Source organism: Chiloscyllium punctatum, chromosome 8 (genome assembly GCF_047496795.1).
Source record: "Chiloscyllium punctatum isolate Juve2018m chromosome 8, sChiPun1.3, whole genome shotgun sequence".
NCBI lineage: Eukaryota > Metazoa > Chordata > Chondrichthyes > Orectolobiformes > Hemiscylliidae > Chiloscyllium > Chiloscyllium punctatum.
The window spans coordinates 44,173,954-44,193,402 of record NC_092746.1 but is presented as its reverse complement, the minus strand read 5'-3'; the positions used below and the strand labels follow the sequence as shown (position 1 = coordinate 44,193,402).

The following is a 19,449-nucleotide window of genomic DNA, read 5'->3' as shown; positions in this document are numbered from 1 at the left end:
CAGCTTGCTCTGCAATATTAGGCAATTAGCAACAGGTGGTAGGTCATCTGTCTTGACCCATTAATGGACATCATACCATAAGCATCACAAAGGAATTAAAACATTTGAACAAATACCATAATGGCTGCACTACTGAAGGAGTAATACTGTAAATTGCAACATTTATTTTCAGATTTGCTTTTGAATTTCCTGCTTGTAGTGTTTTGTAATTTCCTTCCATTATCATTTAGTATTATGACATTATTTGATGAGCAACCCTTCTCCAATGCATTGTGTCAAAGATGAAACTTTTCCAGTATTTCCTCAAAATTGTTCTAAAACAAGTGATCAGGTCCATGGCACTTTCAAACTCTTGATGCACATATCTTACTCATTTTTCAAATCAACACTGAAGGCATATTCAGACCAGATATTGAATAGTTTGACTACAGCTTATTTTCAGTCTATTATTTTGACTATACAACCTATCAGCTGTCAATATTTTTCAGTACTACATAGCACTGCCACCAACTACAATACGGAAAACAAGCATTTTGACTTGGCTGGAAACTTATTTATACAATATCTTTTAAAATGTCCTTAGTTTTGTGCTGCTCAAGAATATTTACAGAATTTGAAATAAGGAAAACAGTCACTTTAACAGATCTTGCCATAAGACTACAGGGAGAGCAAGATCATGTGACATTACATCACTATGTGATGCATATTTTGTCTCATGAATATATCTTAATAAGCAGAGCAAATTGTCTCAAACAGTTTCACAGGAGCAATGTTTGACACTGAACCACACATACAGAAATATCTGACCAATTTTTCTTAATATTCATTGATAGGATTCCTTGCCCTAATTGCCTTTGAACTATGCACCTAAGGTCATTTCAGAGGGCAGTTAATGGTTAATCACACTGCTGTGGGTCTGGAGTCACGCAGGCCAGATCAGGCAAAGATCACAGATTTCCTTCACAAAATAACATTAAATGAATCAGATGGATTGGATACAAAAATTGATTATAGCTTCATGTGTTAGGGAGGAAAACCAGAGGCTGAGCTCTTGAAAGCTAAAAGCGCTGTCAACTATGCTGGAGTAATTAAAATCCAGGATTCTCAAAAGGCCAGAGTTAGTGGAGTACAAATATGTCAGAGGGCTATAAGGCTTCAGAAGATTACATAGTCAAGATACATTAAGTGAGAATGTTCAAATTTGCTTCCTGATGCCTGATTAAATAAGTGAAACTGCCTTACAAGTGGCAAAAAGTACTTCACTGCAATATCATGTACTGTTGTCAGTTTTAGTTGTGGGAAAGAGGACTGTTTAAGGACTAATATTTTCTAGCAAGTTTTTAAAATCACACATACAATTAGCTTTTTAAAAATGGCTTCATCTTCTTGACCTCATGAGTCAAAACCTCATCTATTTGACTTTTATCTTCTTTAAAATTACAAATACAACAGCTCACACTGACACCTTTTTCCATCATTCTATTTACAGGTATTTTTCACCCTCAAACTTATTCATCATTTTAACCTCAGTGCTGTTGGGAAATTTGTTTAGTAGCATTCTCACCTCAAGAGTCAGATAGCATGGTTCTAATCCCATTCCAGAATTTGAGCACAAAATGCAAGGTTAATACTTCAGTGCAAAAACAAAGACGGGCTGCACTATTTTACCTCATGACACTATTTCAAAAAAAAAGCAGAGTTATTCCAGTATCCTGGAAAATATTTGTCTCTCATATAACATTGCAAGAAAATAGCATAGGACATTGCTGGTAATGTGCAATGTGCAAATGGGTTGCTGTTTCTACAACAATGACCAAACTTAAAACTGCTTGTAAAATGCCTTGAGAGAAACGTTATGCTCATGAATAGCACAACATTTTTTTTTCACTTTTCTTAAATGAATCACAGTTCAATCTTTCCTAAAATAGACGTGGGGCAGTTTCAAATTACTTTGCTTCTGAATATAAAATAATTTTAGGAAGTTCACCCATCACTCTACCACAATATATTAAACGGTTTTTAAATAAGTAATTTGTGTCTCCCTCTTTTGAAAAATGGATCATTACAATAAGTCACTCTTCAGCACGCACCTACGTTGGGAAAAGTCGATATTTTCGGGCAAAGGAGCTTAGGTTCAATTAAAGTAGCTTCCCCATATGCAATTCAGTTCGCAATGTTAAATCAATAGACAAAGATGCAAGACCAGTATAATTCTGACAGCGTCAGGTGTTACATTGAAAGTGATGGATTCAGTTTGACAATACAACCGTAGAGCTTCATAGCCCAAGGCCAACAACTAACACATGTTCCTTTGAGCACTATCGCTAACTGTCCGTTTTCAAAGTAGGAGGAGGGAGAGTTTTTGTTTTCAATGAGACAAGCAAAAGAACAATAAAATGAATTAACAGCAAAAACACGGGATAGATAATGAAAATAACAATGATGCGGTAAGATTCAACCAATGTCTCATCTATTTCAAACCAACTCAATTAGAAACAAATTTAACACTATGTTCGGTTCAGGTGGCGCTAAAATAAATGAATTGAGAATGATACAGAAGCACAAAGATACTGCCACTTACAGCGATACCTCCTCTCCGTCTGTCAGCAGTCAGCACGCGCGCATGGGCACTACATTCCAATGATGCAAGATGCAGCCCTTTTTTTGCCCAGGACCTTTGTGCGCCTGCGTATGCAGGCTGTTATTGGAGTGAAGCGGCAGGGTGGGTGCTGGTGCGTTCAAAGGAAGGTCACACCTATAGAATCTTCACACTGTGGACACAGGCCATTTGGTCAATCGAGTTCACAACGACTCTCCGAAGAGCACTCCATCCTATCATTGTTACCCTGCATTTCCCACGGTTAATCCATGGCAATTTGGCCCATTTTAGTCCTGAAATCAACGGGCTAGATGAGTTGGAGTCTCCACATTTGCTCAGATTTGTCAGCACTTAGAAAACACAAAGTTTGTACAAATTGTACATTAATGCTTAAATTGCTTTTCAAGTGTAGAATACTTTAGAGGAGGAAAACTGAGATTGCAACGCACAAAATGATGAGACTCACAATCCAGAAGCAACATCAGTTTTTTTTTGTTTTCAGGAGGGAAAGAGCTTTCTGGTTCACTTGTGAAAATCATAACACTTATATTGTAGTTCTGAGTTTGAATCCAGAAAGCATTGTCTTATCATTCACATATTTTGGGAGTATAAAGGATTGGGGATTGGCCTTTTAAATGCAGATATTTGAAAATGCTTGGTTTGAACACAGCTGAAGTAGTTACAATTCAAAGGACAGCCCATGTTTATTTAAGGTCAGTTGGAAGTGGGAAAGCATCAAATAATAGTAGGTCCTTCTGTTGGGTTCATGGTGAATTTGTAAGAGATTGAAATTATATTGTTTCACAAGAATAAAAGGAATGTTTGGGAATTGGAAATGATTTTTTTATCTCCAACTGGGACATCTCAGGGGTGCTATTTTGCTATGGAGATAGATTACAGTCAGTTTTTTTTTGGAGGATTGGTATATCTCACAGAAACATCAGTTGAAGCCTAGAAAGAGTTTTGAGACGAGCTGAGGAAGAAATCTACCTTGTAGATCATAATCAAAAGCTTATCAGGAAAGAAAGGTGTTGTCTGATTTTCGAGTAATTGAGCAAGAAATCAAACTTGAGTTGGAGTGTCCACAATTGCTTAAGAACAATTGTAAAGACATTGAGCCAGATGTTAGGAAGGACTCAAGCAAAATCATAACTATCAGAATAATGAGATACTGAGAAAAAATCAAAATAAATTTCTCTGAGCCATGGTACTCTTTGAGAAGCGAAGGAACCTTCAAGGTCCTGTAGAGAAGAACTTTTGGGTGGAAATAAAAGTAGATTGGGCAATATCTTTTGAGATTTTCAAACTTAAAGAATAAGTGTTTATGAAATATATTTAGTGTCAAGCTACTGGTACTTGCTTTGTTGAACCAGAGTACTTTTGGAGTACTGCCCTACTACAGAAAGTACATTGTTAAATTGGAAAGGGTGCAGAAGAGATTTACAAGGATGTTACTGGAACTGGAGGATTTCAGTTATAATGAGAGACTGGACAGACTGGAACTTTTGTCCCTGGAGCACAGGAGGATGAGGAGTGACCTTACAGAGGTTAATAAAATCATGAGTGGCATAGATAAGGTAAATAGCAAACATCTTTTCCCCAGGATAAGGGAGTTCAAAACTAGAGGGCATAATTTAAGGTGAAAGAGGAAAGATTTAAAAGGGACATGAGGCGCAATGTTTTCATGCACAGGCATATATGGATTGACCTGCCAGAGGAAATGATAGATGCAGGTACCTTTGAAAGACATTTGGAAATGAATAGGAAAGGTTCAGAGGGATTTGGGCCAAACGCAGGCAATTGGGACTAGTTTAGTTTGGGAAACTTGGTCACATGAATGATTTGGACCAAAGAGCCTGTTTCTGTGCTGCATGACTCGATGAGTACCACAAAAGTCATTGCTTAAAAAAGTGTGTAGCATAATACTGTAAATTAATAACTGGAAGTTTGGTAATTCTTTTAAAGGTTACTGGTTTCCAATGAAAACAAAGTTTTTTTTTAACAAGAACTTGCTATGGATTCAAAAAAGGTTTTGTGCTTCCTCAGTTCCACTCATGAAAAACATCATACTATCACAAGTTGTTGTGCATGGTTTCTTGCAAGTTGCTCCTAATGAGGACCAGATGCTTGAATTATTGGAGGTACCTCTCAATCAGAACGATATACCTGTCTGCCAGTCCAGTCCACAGCAATCTTCTCTTCACTCACCTCAAGACTTCACTGTTCCAAAATAATACTGCCTAGATAACTTTATCAATTCTCCAAAAACTTAAGCGTTTTATATGAAACCTTTTATTGCATCTTGTTACAACCAGTTGCTGGGCAAGATCTCCAATTCATTGTGGTTCCAGACGGTTATGTCTTGACTGTTCAGCTGCCAGGTGAGGAGGGATGAATTGGCTCCCCATCTTTATTCACTAACCCTCTTGATGAGATGCATGAGGTAAATTTTAAAAGGATTCCTTATATTGTAGATTTGTTTTAATAGGAGCCTGATCTAATATATCCCAGAATGTTTTGGAAGTCAGAGAGGAAATTACAAGACTCCTCACAGAAATATTGGCATCATCTATAACTGTAGGTGAGGTGCCTAATGACTAGATGGTGGCTCATGTTGTACCTTTGTTTCAAAGTATGTAAGGAGAAACCAGGGAACTATAGACTTGTGGATTTGACTTTGGTTGTGGGTAATTTGTTCGAGGTGATTATAAAAGATAGGATTTACAGGCATCCAGAGAGGCAAAAATTGACTTTGGGTCGTCAGCATGGTTTTGTGCAAGAAAAATCATATCTCACAAACTTGATTGAATTTTCTTTGAGGGAAGTTACCAAAGTGATTGATGATGGCAGAGAAGTAGATGTTGTTTATTTACTTTTTAGTAAAGCCATTGACAAGGTGTCGCATGGTAGACTAATTAGTAAAGTTAGATTACATGGAATTCAAAGTGAGCATCCCAATTGGATACATAATTGGCTTAATGGCAGGAGACAAAGAGTAATGATGGAAGGATGATTTTTGGACTCGAGGCCTGTGACCAGCAGTATTCCACAGGGATCAGTTCTGGGCCCTCTTTTATTTGTCATTTTTATAAATGATTTAGATGAGAATATAGAATACATAGTTAGTACATTTGTGGACGATACCAAAACTGGTGGCATTTTAGACAATGAAAAATGGCAAATGGATTTCAATCTGGATAAATGTGAGGTATTGCATTTTGGTACAATAAACAAGGGTAGGGCTTACACAATTAATATTGGAGCCTTGGGTAGTATTGTAGAACAGGGGGACCTATGGGTGTAGATACATAACTCTTTGAAGTTTGCATCACATATAGGCAGGGTGGTTAAAAAGGTGTTTGGCATGCTTTCCTTCATTGCTCAATTCTTTGAGTACAGGAGTTGGGAAGTCATGTTGAAGTTGTACAGGACAGTTGAAGTTGCTGAGGCCTCTTCTGGAATACTGTGTCCAGTTCTGTTTGCCCAGTTATAGGAAGGATATTATGAAGTTGGAGATGTATTTCAGAAGAGACTTACCAGGATGTTCCTGGGTATGGAATATTTGAGTTATAAAGAAAGGCTGGATAGGCTGGAACTTTTTTCACTGGAGCATAGGAGGTTGAGAGGCGATCTGATAGAAGTTTATAAAATAATGAAGATAGAGTTAATGGTAGTTATCTTTTCCCAAGGATGGGGGATTTCAAAACTAGGGAGCACATTTTTAAGGTGGAAGGAGAGAGATTTTAAAAAGGCACAAGAAGGCAAATTTTTAATATAGATGATGGATCACATGTGGAATTAACTTTCTGTGAAAGTGGTAGATATGGGTACAATTGCATCATTTAAAAGATATTTAGATAGATAAATGAATAGGAATGGTTTGGAGGGATATTGGCCAAGAGCAGGCAGGTGGGACAAGTTTAGCTTGGGATTATGTTTGGCATGGATTAGTTGGATCAAAGGGTCTGTTTCCATGCTATATGACTCTATGAGCCAATTTATCAAGGTTTTCTTGGATTATCAAGACAAGTGACTTCATTAATTACGACATACACAAAGAAGTATTAATGCAATACAGATACACAGAATAGAAATAAAAGGTGAGTTCAGAAGGATAGAAGTTAAAATTAATATAAACATAGATTAATCACTGAGTTGTTTGTATATTGCAGGGGTACTGGTAGCATTGCCGTTAGTAGCTAAACATTCGGTTTCCTTAGTTTTGCACATTGGATGAGATTCTGTAATCATGATTTCTTTTGAGTGTGCTTGAATTCCAGCATTTAAACTGAGGATCCTTTTGTCCTATATTCTTTTGTCTGATTTGTAGCACCTGGAGTGCGAGAGAATCTTTACCTGCAAAATAGGGTAACTAGGGGATTAGAGTCATTGAGTCATAGAGATGTACAGCACAGAAACAGAACCTTCAGTCCAACTCATCCATGCCAACCAGATATCCTAAATTAATCTTGTCCCATTTGCCAGCATTTGGCCCATATCCCTCTAAACTTTTCTTATTCATGTACCCATCCAGAAGCGTTTTAAATGTTGTAATTGTACCAGCCCCCATAACTGCCTCTCATGATTTTATATACTTCCACAAGGTCATCTTTCAGCCTCCAGCACTCCAAGGAAAATAGTCCCAGCCTATTCAGCCTCTCCCTATAGCAAAAACCCTCCAACCCTGGTAACATCTTTGTAAATCTTTTCTGAGCCTTTTCAAGTTTCACAACATCCTTCCTATAGCAGAGAGAGCAGAATTGCATGCAGTATTACAAAAGTAGCCTAACCAGTGTCCTGTACAGCCACAATATGACCTCCCAACCCCTATACTCAATGAACGTGCCATAAAGGCCAGCATGCCAAATGCCTTTTTAACTATCCTGTTTACCTGCGAATCCACTTTGTTTGATATATATATGATTTGGAGGAAGGGGTAGGTTGACTCATGAGCAAGTTTGCAGATGACACTAAGATTGGTGGAGTAGCAGATAGTGAAGGGGACTGTCGGAGAATATAGCAGAATTATAGGTAGGTTGGAGAGTTGGGCAGAGAAATAGCAAATGGAGTTCAATCTGGACAAATGCGAGGTGATGTATTTTGGAAGATGCAATTCAAGAGCGAACTATACAGTAAATGGAAAAGTTCTGGGAAAACTGATATACACAGAGATCTGGGTGTTTAGGTCCATTGTTCCCTGAAGGTGGCAACACAGTTAATAGCATGGTCAAGGAAGCATATGGCATACTTTCCTTTATCAGACGGGGTACTGAGTACAAGAGTTAGCAGGTCATGTTACTGTTGTATAAGACTTTGATTCCGCCACATTTGGAATACTGCATACAGTTCTGGTCACCACAAGGATATGAATGCTTTGGAGAGGGTGCAGAGGAGTTTCACCAGGATGTTGCTTGGTATGGAGGGTGCTAGCTATGAGGAGAGGTTGAGTAGATTAGGATTATTTTCACTGGAAAGGAGGTGGTTGAGGGGGGACCTGAGTGAAGCCTACAAAATCATGAGTCGAGAGTGTAGTGCTGGAAAAGCACCGCACCTCCTGATGAAGGGCTTATGCCCGAAATGTCGATTCTTCTGCTCCTTGGATGCTGCCTGACCTGCTGTGCTTTTACAGCACCACAATCTCAATTCTGAGCTCCAGCATCTGCAGTCCTCACTTTCTTCGACAAAATCATGAGAGGTGTAGACAGGGTGGATAGCAAGAAACTTTTTCCCAGAGTGGAGGACTCAATTACTAGGGGTCACAAGTTCAAAGTGAGAGGGGAAAAGTTTAGGGGAGATATGCGTGGAAGAGGGTGGTGGGTGCCTGGAATGTGTTGCCAGCGGAGGTAGTAGGGGCAGGAACGATAGCGTCATTTGAGAGTATCTATACAGAAACATGAATGGGCAGAGAGCAAAGGGATCTAGATCCTTAAAAAATAGGTGGCAGACTTAGATAGAGGATCTGGATCGGCGCAGGCCTGGAGGGCCGAAGGGCCTGTTGCTGTGCTGTAATGTTCTTTGTTCCATTTTCAAGGAACTATGAATCTACACTCCAAAGTCTCTTTGTTCAGCAACACTTCCCAGGACTTTACCATTAAGTATATAAGTCCTCCCTTGATTTGCCTTCCAAAATGCAGCACCTCACATTTACCTAAATTAAATCTCATTTGCCACTCTTCAGCCCATTAGCCCATTAGATCAAGATCCCATTGTACTCTGAGGTAACCTTCTTCATTGTCCACTATACCTCCAAATTTGGTGTCATCTGCAAACACACCAACGATACCTCCCTATGCTTGCATCCAAATCATTTATATAAATTGTCACAAAGCTGGTCCCTTTTTTCCTAAAAGCTGTTCCTTGGCTCAAGGAGATTCTGTCCTTGACTTTTTTTCAGAGGGGTAATAAACCAGGCCAGGCTCCAATCAGTCTGGTTTGGTACAGAGATGCAAAGGATTTTGAGAGGCCTTTTGTTTATATGTAAACAGATGTGCCTTCAGGCCAAAGTGGCCATGTTTTAGAAGTGACCTATATAATGAAAGGGGAGCAGTCAGCTCTCTAGCTGAGTTGAGCAGTTTTAGTTCAGTCTTGAACTGGTCGGAAGTTCAACAGTGGAAACTCTCTCTCTCTCTGCCCTTCAACTTCAACCTGTGAGCATGTGTTCCATTTATTCTGGTTTTTCAAGGCAGTTTGCTTATTTGGACTGTTATATATATTCAAAACAGCACAATTAAGTCGAGTTGGATAGGCTGAATTCTGTAAGGGTTCTTGATTCTGTTCTTTGTGTTTCATTGTGTAATTGTGTGAATAATTTTTTGTCTATTTTAAAATCTAGTAGTCAACCTAGCTAACGTAATCCAAGTAATTTTCACTTTTACACTTACCAAAACAAATTTCAAAGTTGTGGTTTAGCTGCCTGCTTAAGAATGTTTTAAGTGTCTGGCTTAGCCCATAACAAAATGATGAAAAATAGTGGACCCAGTACCTATCCTTGTGGCACACCACTAGTCACAAGCCTCCAATCTGAAAAGCAACCCTCCACCACCACCATCTGTCTTCTACCTTCAAGCCAGTTCTGTATCCAAATGGTTAGTTCTCCCTGTATTCCATGAGCTTAACCTTGCTAACCAGTTTACCATGAGGAACCTTGTCAAACGCCTTACTGAAATCCATATAGATCAATTCTACCGTTCTGCCCTCATCAGTCGTCTTTGTTACTACTTCAAAAATCTCAATCAGGTTAGTGAGTCATGATTTCCCACACAAAAGCCACGTTGATTATTCCTAATCAGTCCTTGCCTTTCCAAATGCCTGTAACTCCTGTCCTTCAGGATTCCCGCTAACAACTTGTCACCCACTAATGTCAGGCTCAACAGTCAATAGTTCCCTAGCTTTTCCTTCCCACCTTTCTTAAATAGTAGCATCACATTAACCAACCTCCAGTCTTCCGGCACCTCACCAGATCTGTTCTGGGACTTCTGCTCTTTGTAAATTTTATAAATGACTTGGATAAGGAAGTGGAAGGGTGGGCTAGTAAGTTGCCAATGACACGAAGGTTGACGGAGTGGTGGTTAGTGTGGAGGGCTGTTGTAGGTTGCAACAGGACATTGACAGGATGCAGAATTGCAATGATAAGAGGCAGATGGAGTTCAAATAGGAAAAGTTTGAAGTGATTCATTTTAGAAGGTTGAATGCAGAATACAGGATTAAAGGCAGGATTCTTGGCGGTGTGGAGGAACAGAGGGATCTAGGGGTCCATGTCCATAGATCCCTCAAATTGCCACCCAAATTGATAGGGTTGTTGAGAAGGCATATGGTGCATTGGCTTTTATTAGTAGGAGGATTGAATTTAAGAACTGCAAGGTTATGCTGTAGCTCTATAGAGTCCTGGTCAGGCCACATTTAGAATATTGTGTTCAGTTCTGATCACCTCATGAAAGGAAGGATGTGCAAGCTTTAGAAAAGGTGCAGAGGAGATTTACTAGGATACTGCCTGGACTGGAGGGCATATCTTATGCAAAAAGGTTGAGGTAGCTAGGACTTTTCTCATTGGAGCAAAGAAGGATGAGAAGCGACGATAGACATGTACAAGATGATGAGAGGCATCGATACAATGGATAGCCAGAGACTTTTTCCCAGGGTGGAAATGTCTATCACGAGGGGGCATAATTTTAAGGTGATTGGAGGAACGTTTAGGGGAGATGTCAGAAGTCGGTTCTTTACAGAGAGTAGTGGGTGCGTGGAATGCACTGCCAGCAGTGGTGATAGAGTTGCATATATTCAGGACATTTAAACCACTCTTGGATAGGCACATGGATGATAGTAAAATGAAGGGTATGTACGTTGGGTTGATCTTAAAGTAGGATAAAAGGTTGGCACAGCATCGAGGGCCGATAGGCCTGTACTGTACTGTACTATGTTCTGTGGCTATTGATGATACAGATATCTCAGCAGGTGGCCCAGCAATCACTTCCCTATCTTCCCACAGAGTTCTAAGGTACACCAGATCAGGTCCTGGAGACTTATCCATTTTAAGACATACAGCACTTCCTGCTCTGTAGTATGGGCATTTTTCAAGATGTTAATATCTATTTCCCAATGTTCTCTATCTTCCACATCCTTCTCCACAGTAAACACTGATGCAAAATACTCGTTTAGTATCTCCCCCATCTCCTGTGTTCCAGACTTGCTGATCTTTAAGGGACCCCATTCTCTCCCTAGTTACTCTTTTGTCCTTAATGTATTTGTCGACTCCCTTTTGATTCTCCTTAACCTTATTTGCCAAAGCTACCTCAAGTCCCCTTGTGCTTTGTTTATGATTTTCACCACACACTAACACTTAAAACCAGGCTGCAAAACAAGAATCAAAAAGTGTGGTGCTGGAAAAGCACAGCCGGACTGGCAGCATCCACGGAGCAGGAGAGTCGATGTTTTGAGCATAAACACTTCATCAGGAATGTGGAGTGGTGGCAGGGTGGAGGGGGCAGGCAAGGGGCTGAGAGATAAATGGGAAGGGGGTGGAGCTGGGGTGAAGGTAACTGGGAATGCAATAGGTAGATGAAGATGGGTTTGGTGGTGATAGGTCGGAGTGGAGGGTGGAATGGATAGGTGGGAAGGAAGATTGACAGGAAGACAGTTCAAGAGGGTGATGCTGAGTTGGAGTGTTGGATCTGGGATTAGGTGAAGGGACGGGAGATGAGGAAACTGGTGAAATCGCCATTGATTCCGTGTGGTTGGAGAGTCCCAAGGCAGAAGATGAGGTGTTCTTCTTCCAAGATTTGGCCGTGGAGGTGGCCCAGGACTTGCATGGAATAGACTACTTTTAGGGCACCTTTTCTAGCACCGACCCAATGCAGGGTATGCAGAGTGATTCCTCAAGAGGGCTGCTCAGTCATAAAGAAAACTGCCGAAAGCTGCTCTCTGTTCCGATTCCAAGAGCAAAATGACTGAGTCAAATTCCACCACCTATTAGCTAGACCAAAGCTAGGGATTTGCAGAACTCATAATCCTACCCTCATCAATTCTTGTCAGTTGATGCAGGACTTGAGTTTTTGTGTCTGCGTGTACGTGAGTGTGCGTGTGTGTGTATGTGGGGTGGGGTATTGAATTTCTCTATGTGGATTCCTTGTGTGAGAGATCTTTTAATGCGGGAATGCTGTTATACACAAAGGTGCCTTGCTTGAAGGTAGATTCAGTACTAGTAGATTATGTCCCAAACTGCAGTTACAATTTGTGTTTTTCCCTTTGAAGGGAATTAAAAAGCCAATTCTAACTCTAGTGGAGTGCCCATGTGGGACTGAACACTCTTGTTTTCCAGGAGAAAGTAAGGACTGCAGATGCTGGAGATCAGAGTCAAAATGTGTAGCGCTGAAAAAAGCACAGCCAGTCAGGCAGCATCCAAGCAGCAGGAAAGTCGATGTTTCGAGCATAAGCTCTTCATTAGGATGTGGGGGAGGGGATCTAAGGGGACTGAGAGATAAATGGAATGGGGATGGGGCTGGGGGAAGGTAGCTAGGAATGCGTTATGTAGATGAAGACGGCGGTTATGGTGATAGGTTGGAGCCGAGACTAGAACGTATGGGTAGGAAGGAAGATGGACAGGTAGGACAGTTCAAGAGGGTGGTGCCAAGTTGGAGGGTTGGATGTGTGTTTATCAGGTACCTGTTGTTCTTGAATACACTTGAATACCTATACACCATATACATACCCGATAAACACAATCCACCGATTCTTAAACAACAAACCCCAAACAAGAAGACACAACAGGCCCAGAGACTCTAGCCACTCTCTCCTACATCAAAGACATCTTTGAGGTTGCTACCAGACTACTCCGACCTCTTGGCATCTTGGTAGCCCACAAACCTACCAACACACTGAAACAGCTACTGATGAACCTAAAGGACCCTGTACTAACAACCAGCAACTGAATGTCATTTACAAAATACCCTGCAAGAACTGCAACATATAATACATCAGACAGACAGGAAACTAGCCACCAGGATACGTGAACACCAACTATCTACCAAAAGATATGACCAGCTATCACTAGCATCTTTACACACAGACAAAGAAGGACACCACTTCGACTGGGTCCATACATCCATCCTAGGACAAGCTAACAGAGACAGTCAAGGGAATTCCTAGAGACCTGTCAATCAAACCAGAACTCCATAAATAAACACATCACTTTGGACCCTATTTACCAACCTCTGAGAAAAAGGACTGGAAATAATATCACCCACATTAAGAGATCAAGAAACACAAATAGAAAGTGACCCAGAACACTAGCACTTCAAGGGAAGCTCACTGATGATGTTACCTAGCACAGTGATGAATGTCTGAAAACAAACTTACAAGGCCAGCGAGTAAACTTACAATCTGAACTGAAAAAATTGAGAGATTGAATATATATATATTCAAAGTCAGGATGGTGAGTGGCTTGGAGGGAAACACCATCATCTGGAAGTTCCCATGTATTTGCTGCCATTGTTCTTCTAACTGGAAAGTGCTGCCTATTGAGCCTTGGTGAATTTCTGCATATGTATATCTGGATATGTGGTCAGAAATTTAAATAAGATTGCTTCAGTCTCTGTCATCTGCATGGAACTGATGGCTACATATAGAGTTTGTGATGGGGATAAGGACAATGTAACCTTCCCTAAGCCTTAAAGATCTATTTATCCTCTTGCATGCCAATACATCTTTTGATGATCACAATATGAGCAGGCAATTATTACTCTGAAGATGTTGACTGTAGCTGCACAGCAACATCTTGCCTGAGCAGTTAAGCAATAGAATTACTGTACTGTTTTAGAGCAATCAGATAATGAATTGCATTTCATGATACTTGCAATTTATTACTATGTGGGGATTTGTAAATGAGATCATGAATAATGTATGACCTTAGTTAAAAATCACACAGCACCAGGTTATGGTCGAACAGGTTTATTTGGAAGCACTAGCTTTTGGAGCGCTGCTCCTTCATTGGTGGTTGTGGAGTATAACATCATAGGACACAGAATTTATGGCAAATGTTTACAGTGTGATATAACTGAAATTTATATATTGAAAAAGACCTGGATTGCTTGTTAAATCTCCCATCTTTTAGAATGGGCATGTTGGTTTCAGTTCTTTCATATGTAAATTCCAGAACTGTTTTAAAGTTACATTCTCAAGTGAACTTTAACAATAGGTGTCATGTTGACCCAGATAATGCATTGTGCTGTGTGATTTTTAACTTTGTACACTTCAGTCCAACCCCAGCATCTCCAAATCAATGTATGGCCTGATTTCTTAACGGCCATTCACACATCCTCTCTTAACAGTCATTCATGTATCCTCTCGAGACCTTCAAATTATCTTATCATGATTTCTCAGTAACAAAGGCATCATCAGAACATTTAGATATAGGTATTAACTTGCATGCCATGATTCCTATTTAGACAGTAAGGTACATATTAAAGCATAGCTCAGCAGAAGCTCATGAAATTAGCAAGAGTCTGAATCAGTTTAATGATTCACTTTAATTCGAGCTCATATTTGTCTGAAGCCTGAGTCTTATTTTAGCCATTTATAATTGTGAAAAATTTATCATGGTATAATTTGGATACATGAGGTTTTATGTACAATTTTAAATTCAGAAGATCTTATATTACATTGGCACCAAGTCCATATCAAAGTATTGTTGCCTAACTGACATTGCTGATTAGCCACAGATTTGGCGATGGCACCACAACTTTTGCCATATGCATTAATTTTATTAGAAGATTATTTATATGTGCCCACACAATATAGGCAAAACACATTTCACATGCAGTTCTATGTGAACATATTCCACCAATCAGCTACTAACTCACAAAGACACAGGAAAAAATACTTGTACATTGGTTTTCATCAAATGAATTACAGAAAAGGTTGAACTTCAACATTTAAAAAACTGTTTTAATGAGAATATTGAGATCACATACTGTACTCATGTTTAATTTAATAGTCAGAAGTGCAATTATCCACATCCAGATTATCAATTAATCAAAAGTGACTAGTGGCTAACACTGTTTAGTGGCACTTTGATAACATTTATGATAACATGTACAGAATTATAGAACACTAACTTGTGAAAATATCATCATGGCCTGGGAAGCAAATCACAGTCATTTATAAATGCAAATGCTTGCTGTTGTACAAGGCAATCAATAAACTGATAAATAGTGTGGAAATTTCTGACCACAAACATAAAGTTACATATGGCTTCCTTTATATAATTTGCTTTGTTTGTTGCCATAGCATGTATAATGGCTTCAATATTAAAATTTATTTTGTGTGGCTACCTGATGCCCCTGAAATGAATTAGAATACCTTTGACCCACAGGAGCTCTTAGAAAAACTCTTGAAACCTCACCCACTACCTCACTCCTAGTAGGACAGTCAGCAGGAGGGTGATGGAAACAACAAGCTGGATGGCCAGAAGCCAGAAAGTGGTCAATGGGATGTCAAGTGGAGCAGCAAAGCAAGTAACCAATAGCACAGCAAGGAGAGCAACCAGCAGCAAGGTGGGCAGCGAGAGGAAGTGAAGGGCGACCCAACATAACATGGGCACTGCTTCCAGTTCCACTTCTAGTATAATGTAGGCACAGAATGATGATATAATGACACTGACAGCCTGTTATAGTGTATTGGCAATAGATATACCAGAAATGATTACATTTTTGTAAAGCTTCCCAACTGAATTGCAACTTGTGAATAATCATGTATATACAGTCTTGAGTATTAATAGTCACTCTGACATTCTAAATTTACTGTGTAGTGCAAATGGGCCAATTGAGAGAAGCTTACAGCCTTACCAAATTAGTGTAGACACAAAATAATTTTGAAAAATAAATATTATATCCAGGAAATACTGATGTTTCTAGCTAGCGCAGAGCTCGGACCCAATTGACAAAAGACCGCTAATGAGCATTCTCTAAAGTTGATAATTTCCTCTTATAAGTGGAAGGTATCCATTTTGAAATCTATTATTATATAAATGAAAGTGTTAAAGACATTAGTGTTGAGAACAAAATTAATTTGTTCAATGCAAAGAAGATTTCAAAAATCTTCCCAATGACAATTCACCCTGAAAGATGGCTAAAAATCAAAAATTGTAATTTATGACTCCCATCCATCTTTGAAAACCTACATTAAATCCCAATGAAACTAATGCAAGGTAATAAAAGAATATCATACGTAATAAATAATAATAGTTTGAAGCTTAGAATGTGTTTTTCATATGCATCCCAAAACATTCATATTTAAAATCTGGGCAAAGTCTTACCTTTTTTGGCTAAGTGCCAGTTTAGTTGAGTTTTTTGTCATTGCAAGGCATAGTGAGTTACCTCACTGTATCTTCCTGAACGGGCCTCATTCAATACCTATCCTGTCCCCAGAATGTTCCCCTCATCTGATTCTAATCCAATTTTGCCATGTGCCAATCCCAGAACAACTTGCCACGTGGAATATTCCAGAATTAATTGGCATCTCTGGCACCAGTGCTATCTTTAAGTACACATTGTGTTATACACCATCAGTTCAGAGTTGCCCTGCACAATTCCTGACATTTGCCCCCCAAACATAGCAGACAATGGAAAAATGGTCCACTTTTCAGGCGGGGTCCTGGAGATTCTGCTGGTGCTGCAGAGGTGGGATATCTTCATTCCTCAGGACCAGGAGAGGAGGCCACAACATCAGACTATGCTAGCCTGGTCTGAGGTTGCCACCTGGGCCAGTGCAGTCTCAGCCTTCTGCAGGAATGCCCAGTACTCTCGGTCATTGGGCTTTTCCATTCTGCCTGCGCAAGTGTCACTATCTTCTCTCTGATACCTTACACTCTATCTCTGTTCCTGTACCCATATCTCATCAAAAGCTCAAGCTCAATCACTATCAGTATGACTAAAACACCTTCCCCTCTTGGTCTCATTGACCCCAATCTCAACACTGCTCACTGCATGCCCTCTACACTGTCTACTCACTTGTTGGAGACAACTGTCTATCTGCACCAATATTAATAGCTGAACCACCCACTTTCATCTTCCTCTCTCTCATTCCAAGCGGACAAATAACAGTGCAGAAAGAGTCAAGATGGATCATGGAGTGCCTGACATTCAGTTTATCACCCTTAATGTGTAAATCATCCAGACTCTGACCACTGAGTGGCTAAGTGACTGTGTCCAAATCCATGGTCTGTTATCAGAGACTGTCCTTGACTTACTGTGCCAGGACTCCTGAGTGAATACTATCTCCTTTGACATGACCAAGGACTGCTGACAACCATTGTGGCTTTGTATCTGAACTAAACAGCAATACAGCAGGACTATGAGTTTAGTATTTATAGCTGAGGAATCAAGCACAAAAAGACCAGGCATGGCAGTATAATGCAAGACAGTGGTATTGCTGGAATCTTGGTAGGCTCATAGTGAGTAAGCACCAGGACAACAAGCCAACAGGCCTGAGATGCAGACTGGTTCAGTCTATGAACTGAGAGTGTGTCACTGAACTGTGTCCTTGCAGCAGCGTTACAATGGTAGTTGCCAGTGCAGTCCAAGATGCAACACTGAAGTACAGAAGCATCCTTAACTTGGTTGAAAGATGTGCCATAAGAATTCAGAGAGGCTAACACATGTTAGATACCAATCCATGGATGTGAGATGCTTGTGGTCAGTGCCCCTAGACAATTTACTGCCTCAATTTTAACTTCTCATCCAAAGGACAGGACTTCAAGATACAGTAGTCACTCAGTACTGTTCAGGAGTATCATCCCAGGCTACAGCATCAAGACCTAAACATGGACTTGAATGTACAAGCTACTTAGGTAGGGATAAAAACACTAACAGCTGTGCAAAAAGTAAAACAACATAAAACAATTAATTGTGCATATTATTCATTAGACCCACTTTTATTGAAATGTGATATTTCCAATAGCATAGTAACACCTGGTAACAGAAAAAGCCAAGTACATCAAATTAGTTGTGTTGTGCATATGTATTGCAAGTGCCACCGTTCTGCTCATTCAATGTTTATGTGACAAAATTCAATTAAAGCAGGTACTTTGCAATTTTGGATTACTATTGATTGTGCTCATATGTCACTTACAAGCCCCACTCAGAATAGGGACTAATGGAACAAACTAATTGCAGCAAAGAAGTGGATTTTGTTACTGTTAATGATAGATGCCATTATGCTGTCTAATGAGGAGGACAAATCAGGAATGATAATGTTGTCACAAACAGATTAAAAAAACAACTTTAATACATATCTTTGTTTGGGGCAGTTTTATAAAGACATTAAACAGCCAGACAAAGATGGCTATAATCAGATGATTGGACTTAGCAATAACCCTCCAGACACTTCTCAGAAGTCAGACAGACAATCACTGCTTCATGTGCACTTGGTAGAATGGGAATGTTCCTGCTATAAACTGTCTAATGTTCTTTGAGTAGAAACCCTACACAATAAAAGTACAAATTATCCCTAACTTCTAATAAGATGTATTAACGAAAATATGCAATCTTTAAGATGGGCTACATGAGAATGTGTATAGGGTATAAGCAGGTAGGGAAAGAGTTAAATTCTGAGCTTTTGAAACAAGAGGTTCAGCTGAGCATGCATCAGATCAGATAAGAACATACAGTTAACAATGGGGTGCTGGAGGCAAGAGTAATGGGTTAACAAGGTGGGAAAGCATTCATTATGTACAGCCATTTAACAATATTGGAAGAATTCAGTATGTAAGGTCAATTTAACAAGGTGAAAAAATATTTATTATGTGAAGCCAGTTAAGGTCAAGAACATTCATTGTGTAACAGCAGATGGCTTAATCTTTACTGTTGATGCTTGCTGATTGTAACGGTCACCCAATCAATATGTATGTTGCCTTATCTGGATGCTCCTTCCTTTAAAATGACTAAATAATTCATTAAGAAACTGCGATTCCAGAGAAGACCGAGAATTCATGTCTCTTTATATGTGGGTGATCGTTCTCTCTCTCCCTCCAGGACCCAGAATGAAGATGAAGGAAGTAAAACTATGCTGTGTCTCTGAGCATTTTACTTCGACTGTGGGGGGGAATGGAACGACAATATTGGCATAGTCAACAGGATCCAAACGAATAGTTACAATCAGACAGTGTCAGCGGCTGCCCGGAACATTGGTGTCTTGAGACGGACAGAACCACAAGGTAAGATTTTGAACCTTCGTCCCTCTTGATATTCCTGTATGCCTGTGTTACTTCAACAGGGCGGAGGGCGTGGTAGCAGGATGACATACAGGCAGTGGGTTATTTACAGAGCACACCGATCAATGGTAACTGTTTCTACCCCTTC

The 19,449-nt window shown here is 39.8% G+C and overlaps 1 protein-coding gene across 4 annotated transcripts in view; it reads right to left on the bottom strand.

The window, feature by feature from the left end:
* Positions 1–19,449, bottom strand: part of LOC140480503 (cytoplasmic dynein 1 intermediate chain 1) — a 279,676-nt gene that overhangs the window by 251,381 nt on the left and 8,846 nt on the right. The window contains exon 1 of one of the 4 annotated variants that reach the window (XM_072575445.1): positions 2,582–2,619. The exons of 2 other annotated variants lie outside the window; for them this stretch is intronic. The gene's annotated coding sequence lies outside the window, so the exon portion shown is untranslated. Of the gene's footprint in view, positions 1–1,564; positions 1,672–2,581; positions 2,620–19,449 lie in introns of those variants that run through there. One more of the 4 variants, XM_072575446.1, reaches the window with a different exon arrangement.